This window comes from Lissotriton vulgaris, chromosome 1_2 (assembly GCF_964263255.1).
Source record: "Lissotriton vulgaris chromosome 1_2, aLisVul1.2, whole genome shotgun sequence".
In the NCBI taxonomy this organism is placed as follows: Eukaryota; Metazoa; Chordata; class Amphibia; order Caudata; family Salamandridae; genus Lissotriton; species Lissotriton vulgaris.
Window position 1 is genome coordinate 19,026,191 of NC_141686.1, and position 8,875 is coordinate 19,035,065.

Here is an 8,875-nt window from a genome sequence, read left to right on the forward strand (position 1 = left end):
CACTGGGGAGGATTACCAGTGCCGATACCCACAGGATTGTGGCTTGAATAAGTGAGAGCGCTAGGAGGTCGAACTCGCGTGTAGTTTCGCAGGATTGCGAACAGTTTGGAAAAGGGAGCATTGGGTTCTGCAGGCCCATGTGTAGACGCACCGGATTGTGTGTCAGATCTGCCCAAGGGTAGACCGGTCTGGGTCGGGGTGGCCGCGAGACCAACTGATGTGATATTGTACAAAATCTATGTATATTCCCCATCCTTAGGTACGACCTGTATATATATCCGTACATCTATCCATTGTGAATACTGTCTAAGGAGGGAAGGTGAGTACGTTTTGGCTGGGTCATAGGGGCCCCTGGGGGCTGATCCCATTTCAACGGAAAATCCAGCCATAACACCTTCTCAGACTACAAAGACATTCTCTAGCATACTTTATCCAGCAGATATGGTTCGCATGGTCACGGGAATGACAGTTTCTTAAAATATTCTTCCTAAGGGCATTTTTCTTCTTGTTCCAAATTTTCATCCACAGAGCTTGGGGGCGAAAAGCAAAAATTTCTGATAGGAAGGCCAGCCCCAATTCTTAATACGCTACATACGATTGGAAGCTCTGCGTTAGGCAGAGTACCTGTCTCAAAAAACGTTTTTTCAACAATTTGCAGTGCATCCAGCCCAATGTAGTCCCATATTTCACTGCCATACATGACCTTCGAGATGCATTTAGCTCTATAGATCTGCAGAAGTGCCCCGATCGGTTTACCACAAAGTCTAGATGTGAGATTAAAAACGGTGTTGGTTGCTCTAGTCAGATCCCCTTTCTTTGGACTAGTCAGAGGGTGCCAACTCAGGGCGTCATCAAACACTACTCCCAGGTGTGAAGAAACGTCTGTCTTGGGGATCGGCATAGTTCCTACCCTAAATGCGTAAGGCTTAGCTGTTCGAGGACCCGCCTACATTACAAACGATTTACTGAGGTTGACCAACAGGACGAAGTCCTTCATGAAATGTACAAAGGAGTTCAGCAAGTTTGTAGACCCCTAGCCATGAGGAAGGCAACATCTGCATACAGGAGGACCAGCAGACTGTGCTTAAACACCTGGGGCAGTCAGCTTTTAAATTCAAGAGGGCCTTCTGCAGATTAATAATATACAGTTTAAAGAAGAAAGGAGCCAAAATACACCCTTGAAGCACCCCTCTCCTGATGGTAAACTCCCAGATCACTTTAAGATCTTTGGAGTAACGGACTACAGCTTTAGTATCTCTATGGAGATCCCTTAAAGCTGGACAATGTCACTGTCAGTTCCAAAGGAAAGGATCATTTGCCATGGCTTTGATCTGTTAACGCAATCAAACGTGGAAGACAGATCCAAAAAGCTATGCAGATGGAACCAGTACGGCCCACAGTATACTTATTCAAGACCGTGTATAAATTTAAACATTGGTCCCCAGTTGAACGACCAGGACGGAAACCATAGTTTACCTCAGCCAGAATATTATCATCATCAGCCAAAGTCACAAGCCGTTCTAAGACCATACAACCCACCACCTTTACCACAGAGTCCAAAAGGGAGCCGGGCCTGTAGCAATAAGTACTGTCCTGATCTCCCTTTTTGAAGACGGGGACAATGGACGATAAGGCCCATGAATCCGGGCAGCCAGTTTCAACCAACGGGTTTATGATTGATGTGAGTACATGCATCCAGATGTCCACATTTGATATATAAAGGTCTGACAAAATCCCATCAGGGCATGGGGCCTTATTTTTAGACAACCCCATGATAATTGCTCTTACTTCTTGCGCTGTGAATATGACCTTAGATTTAGCCTCCACACTTTCCTGGCCTTCCCTGGAGGTTGGATCAGACTGAAAGATGCCCTCAAAATGGCTTACCCAATTATCCTCTGAGATAATGGCATCCATTAGATTGGCACTGTCACCTGACAAAAAGGGACTATTGATAATACTCAGGAACTTAGAGCTGTTGCCGAAGTTGCTGGTCTCTAGCAGCTCTGACCAGGCCACCTCTTTCAGGGCAGACCAGCGCTTTGCCAGGGCAGCCTGGTAAGCTCTACAGTGGCTCTTCACAGCCAGGGTGTCTCGAGATGAGCACCCAAGACCTCTTTCAGTTTTCTGGCGCACTCGGAGTCAAACCATCTCAGTCCCAATTTTTCCACTGTTCAGCTCCTTTGTTCCTTCTTCTGCTGTGCCTAATTGCTCCTCTTGCTACCCTTGTATGAAGTTTATATTTACATCCAGCCTCCGTCCATCAAGGTGCCGCAGAGATCTTCATCTTCGGCTCCTGTGTTGGTGTCATAGTACACCAGTAGCTAGTTACAGCCTGCGTCTGCTTGTACCAGATACGGGTCAGTTCGTGGCATTTGCTCCAGATACTTACCTTCTGTGTTTAGACCTGTTAGTAGTTTGTTTTCGCTCACCTGTTGGTGGAGATCTACCCTTAATACTTCTGACTCGAGACTCTGTGCTGTTGCAAGGATCCTGCTCCTACACAGAATTGTGCACAGAGACCCAGGACATCAGTGAATTGTGGTGTACCAGAAACTCACCTCAGTAACTAGAAAGCCCCAACTAGCTAGCATCAGTGTCACATTAGCTCTTCATCCTACAACAAAGTAACCAATGATTAGACAACCTAGAACAAGCGACCTAGGACCAACTCAGGAATGGTGGGAAGTGCTCTCCGGTGCAGTATCTTTGCCAATATAAGCAGACATATGATTAGAAATAATATGATCAGCATTGTTACAATTCCATAAAATACAAATGGAGAAATCATATTGCAATGATAGTGAAAACAGGTCTTATAGCGCCTAGTTATAACACCCTCCCTATCTAGGAGCTATGTTTATAAACTATAGAAGGTCTCTCAGGCTTGTACGGGGGACCCCATTACCTCTCCGCTCAGCAAGAGTAAATCGCGTCAGGGTCAGCAAAAGCTCTCTGCATCTCTGGAAACGGAAAATCTTCCAAGTGTGGGAAATCATGGCAACTGTGCAATAATAAAGGTGCCAGATTCTCAGTTGACTCACAGCTGCCATTTGTTGTGTCTAAAAAATGTTAGCCGATCAGTTCGAACAACAGCTACCATGTTATGATAACCTTGATGGCTTCAGCGCTCACTGTGCAGACTAGGGGCACGATGTAAGTCTAGGGATGTCGAAAATAAACCTTTCTCATGTGAAGACATTTGCGCAGCCTAACTTATAAAAACAGCTATATGCAGGGTCGTGTGCAAAAGCAGCGAAAGGTAAAATGGCGTTTAAACTTCTAATAAGCCATGTTAAAATAACATGTTTGCAAACCAGGCCTAGGCCACACTACACCCTTCCTTGATCGGAGAAGGCACAATAAAGGGGGGCAATATTTGTAGAACGCAGAGTTCAAGTTCGAATGAGACAGAACAAAGTTCAGAAATTTAGCAAAACATGATAATTAATCCGAATTAATAAGTATCCAGTTTATTAAAACATTCATGGGTGGCCATGGTGTGAATAAGACCTAAAAGAAAATGTAGAAAAAATAATACATCATTGAAAAAAATCCCGAGTCCAGTACGTGTCTATGAAGCAGGAAAGTGTCACTTCAATCCAACAGCATACAGGCACAGTATGTTGCAACCGTCTCCAACAGGAAGTTGTTATCATCCGTGAACATTTCAGCCATCCAATTCAGTAATGGAATGGAACATACATGTTCTTCAATAGCCGGAGCCTCTAGCACCATCAGAGGACAACTCAGTCTTTTTACGAGATAAATGCGTGCCAGAAAGTCATGGGCTGCAGTCCATATGTCCCAATTGCCCAGGACCCCATGAGCCGCTGAGCTGGCCATAATCCATATACCAGAACAATCTAGTTCATGAGCAACTAAGGGACTCATTAGTAGATCAAAATCTGAGTCAGGACACACCGTGTTGCAGAGACACAAATCCAGGGCCCATTCAAATCTGCAATCCAGGCAATGGAAAACTGGCTGCACGCAAGTAAAGTAAGAGAACCGGAAAGATAAACCATACGCCACATTTAGTGTCGCCAGAGGTAGCGATCCATAGTATTCAAGCATCCGGTTAAGCAGCTGAAGCAGCCGGGGCAGACCGTTGAGGGGCACAGAATGTGTTACCATTTTGGAGTAAGCAAATTAACAGCAGTCCGCCTGCTCTCATAGTGAGAATTGACGGGAATCCGCCAAAGACACTCGAAAAAATCAAATGAAAAACTGCTGGTATCACACCAAATATAGCTTGGAATGAGGTCACAAGGCCAGAAGTTACTACTTTTGAAAAAGTGTGCCAGGCCCGGGGTGGAAGAGGCATTAAAGATAGTGTGAATCAAAGCACCGAAATGCGGCGGCAGATCCGTATTTAATAAGGCATGTACCTCAGTACGAGTGTTAGCAACGTGAAGGATGAATGTTTCATGTGCAGATGTAAGGGCGTCCTCTTTCTGGGACAAAAGAGCCCTTATTCAAATCATCTTCTTGAACTCTGCTTTCAAGGTCGGAATAGAATGCCAGATGGAAACATTGAGCCTCCCATTCGAGGAGGAAACAGAACATTTTTACAGCAAACACGTTAGGAAACAGGAACGATGTACGGAATTCCCGCAAATACTACAGCAATCTTCATTATTTAATAACAAATAACTACTGTTTGCTAGCAACGTGAAAGTAGGTGTAATAGCCGGGGTGGGGGTGCCTTTCAAAACACACGCAAGATTCGGTGCTGTCATATTACACGAACCGTGTAATTGCAAATTTCGACAGACTAATGAGTGATCGGGAGTGGAAGTGCAGTCTTCCGCTTTTAAATAAACTTCTTTTCCTTCCCTCAAGCACCTACATGTAAATGGGGGATTCCACACTTCATGGAGATAAGCGCTACCTAAAGGCTTAAATCTGCCTATCGGATAGTGTTTCATGCATGATTCAAATTTAAACAGAGGGAAAGGTAGAGTTATTAACCCATGAATAAGCCAAACTGCCGAATTTGACTCAGCCACTGAAAATGGTAACAGCTCCAATTTTTCAATAGGCAATAGAGAAAACGTGGCATCTTTCATCGACATAAATTGTTGTTTAACAGTCAAATTAAAAGGCAAAAATAATGAAGTTGTGTTCATGTAATCCCAAGGCACCGTCCCAGCCTTCAACATTTGAAGAGTCCATGAAAACTGCATAATAGAACGCAATTGATTTTGTCCATGGTACAGAACTGCAACATCTTCTTGTACAATATCGACGACAGAAGAAACAATATAATCTAACGTGTAAATACGGGAAGAAAGGGTGTTAATGCTATCATCTACAACTGCAAGCACTTTTTCTAAATTGACCTGACCAATAGCCCTGAGCCTAGAAGCAGCTTAAATTTGGGACAGTTTTCAAACCTCATTGTAAGCAGCATATATCCATCTTTTTGATCTGCCAGCTGCAGGACCTTTTACAAAATCATTCAAATCAACGGTGTCAGTCAGTTTGGATAAATGTAATTTTACTGACGCTAAGGTAGAATGTTTGAGCCAACACTGACACAACTTGCCTACAGAATAGGTGGTGACCGAATGTTGACTCTGAAATCGGGGATCTATTCTAACCTCTGTATAGCCAGGGGTCAGACCCAGAAAACGATGCTGGCAGGAATCTGCACTTCTTTGCCACAGCACCCAGCCTTTGGGATTTACGCTGGAAACATTAAAAGATGAGTTTCGCAACAGAGCTTGTAAATCACTAAGGGAAGTACTGGTGTAATTATTCCAGTGGGCGTTTACACCCAAATCAGGAAATGAAGGAGCATTTAATTTTTTAGAAGTAGCCAATCGAAAGCAGGTGGTTTGTGAAATAGTAGCACTTAGAAACAACATATGGTTCGGGATGAGACATGCACGATGCAAAGCCTCGGTGCCTTGCACTTGCCAACTTTTAGAACAGATTTAAGATCAACGGTATCCTTCCACAGCTCATAGCCCCCAACAGCTAACTGGTCAATAAAGGACTTAGAATACAGTCATTTTGTGTGGGTAAGTCTAACCTTGGAAGAGGACTTCTCAGTCATTCTAAAATAAAATGCATTCGGGTTGGATTGATCAAAAGCAGTAAAGTAAGAAAACTTCTTTAAAAGTGTTTTAGAGCTGCCTTCATCAGACCAAATATTTTGTTTAACCACATCCTCCATAGAGACACGAAGTACATTAGGGACATTAATAACCTCTGTGGGACCAGGAATCTGAAATTTTACAGCATCCCATACAATCCCATCTAAGACGGGCCACGCAGTTAGGTTCACAAATGTCTGGTCCCTCTTCATTATGTGCGATGAGGAGTGGGGAGCCAAAGTTCCATCAATTAGTCTAATTGTAGTTCTTTCTTGAACGTAGTGTCCATTTACAAAACGAAAAAAGTACACCACAAATCCAATGGACATGAATAAAAAAATTGAAAAAAGCACCAGCCAAATGTAAGTCCAAGGGGGAATCAAAAACTGTTTTTTAAATCAAGCAGCAAAAATCGAAACTTTTGAAGAGGACTTTGCTGTGGTATAGCCAGTGTCAAATGAAAAACATGAATGATTAGCCACACAGGTCTCCAAATCAGGCATAGACAGGTCAGTGGGGTAAGTATATTCACTATCATTAAGAGGATCACCAGCAGGTGGATTCAATAAAGGATTCGCAACTGTATTCATCTCAATGGCAACATCAGGCCCGATGGCAGGATGCGGGGCCAAAACAGAGTTTCGCATCATTGCCGGACAAGAGACCGCAGGTGTAATACTAAGAAGAATCGGCCACCCTGTGTAGTTTGACATTGTCAATGGAGATGTACCTGTTCCCCTTTCGCCCAGGAAGAGGAGGTAAAATGACTGCTCTTGTACCCTGCACGCCAAGCACAGAACTGGAGCTCGATAGGAGGGGTCGAATTCCTTCTTGTTCTCGACCTTCTCTCAGACCAGTTCACCAACTCAGGTTAACCATCCGACTACCGGAATCTGCAACGCGGCATCAGATGTGTAGGGCAAATGTTCCTTTGCAAGACTGTCTCTGGTCTTTTGTAGGTTCTGTAAAAGATTAGAATGTTCATCTACGTTAAAGGACGCGGCCGACGCCACCATGTCTAGAACCTCAAGGTTTGGAACAAACATTTAGAGGCCAAAAAGCATTTTGTATGGGGCCCTCCCTCTTAGAGACCTTCTAGGGAGATTATTAAGTGCACAGTGTATGCTATTGAGGTGGGCTAGCCAGTCCCGGCCTGTACCTAATAACTTAGTTGTCAAGGATTGCTTTAAGTCACGGTTCATCCGCTCCACAACACTATTGCCCTCAGGCCGATTTGGAGACGAAAATTTGACCTGGACCCCCAAAGAACTCATGGCATCCTTGTATGCCTTAGAGGCAAACGCCGTACCCTGGTCCGAATGGAAGGAACCACACACAAAAATTCCCACAAAGACACACAAATCCCTTACGACAGTTCTGGAATCAGCACTGCGTTGTGGCCACACCCAGACAAAGCGCGTGCAAGAATCAACTGCAACTAAGATGTACTTATACGCAGTATCAGAAGAGAAAGGACCGCAGTGATCTAGATGAACACACGCAAGTGGTTTATTAGATATATACCACTGTGTTTGGGGTGGGTGTGCAGCAGTGGAAGGTTTAATCTGCTGACAAATGTCACATTGAAGGGCATAACCACGCATCTGTTTGTACAAACCTCGCCACCAGTAACGTTGTTGTAGAAGAGATACAGTAGCTGATAGCCGGCATGCGATGAGGCCATCCCAGCGTCGGCTGCTGTAATCAATGCCTGCCTGCGGTCCGCGTTGGGAATTTACCTGTCACCAACGTCGTTAATTCTCACATAAGGAACTTTATCAGGAATTAAATTATAAGAGTATTTAGAAGGGAAACCTCTTGGGTAATTGCTTCCCTTCTCTGTTGTGGCAATAGCTGCCAAGATGTCATCATTAATCTTACTTTTGGAATGTGTAGCTGCTACTACTGAGTATGTTGCAACTGCTGTCTTGGCGGCTTCATCTGCAAGACAATTGTCAAGAGCGTGAACTCCGACACGCTGGTGACCCAGAGTATGAATTACAAAGACGAGTGGCAGCCGTTCTTTAAGCTCAGCCATTCGAACCCAGATCATTTTATGTTTTATTGTGCGACCTTTGGAGTCACGATAGTCATTTTGAGTCCAAAAGGATAAATTGTCATTGTATGATTGAACACAGTAGTAAGAGTCACTTACGATAAGAGTAGTCACACTGGAATCTGCGTACTCCAATGCAAGCATCAGAGCACGAAGCTCTGCCAATTGGGCGGTACAGTTCCCTAATGTCTGTGTATGCACAACTTCGGACTTGAAGTCACCATTCACCATAGTACCAACCACTATTGCGCAGGCCGAAGAATATGCGTGATTTTAACCCGTAGCCGCTTGCGCACTTCCATCAGTGTAAATGATACAGTGAAAATCCTCAAGTGGGCGCATGGTCAGAGGCGCAGGATGAACAAATTCATACTGCAAAAACTCCTGAGTCTGCAGAGATAAATCAAAAATGAACGTGACATCCGGAGTTGCCCATTGTATCCACCTTGGGTGCAAAGCTTTTGAGTTTGGTACACTGGCTTTCATCACTGCCTCTAAGGCAGGATACGGAGTAACAACCAAAATGCGTTTTCCCTGTGAAAGTGCACGTTCCTTAAGAATCGCCATTTGCACTTCTGTCAAAACTTTTTCCACAGTGGAAAACCGCAACTCAGCCGAAGTGTACAAGTGTGACTTGTAAGCGATAGGGGCTGTGTCTCCTCCACTAAAAGTGAGGTACGTGAAACCCACCGCCCCTGGTATGATTATTATCACC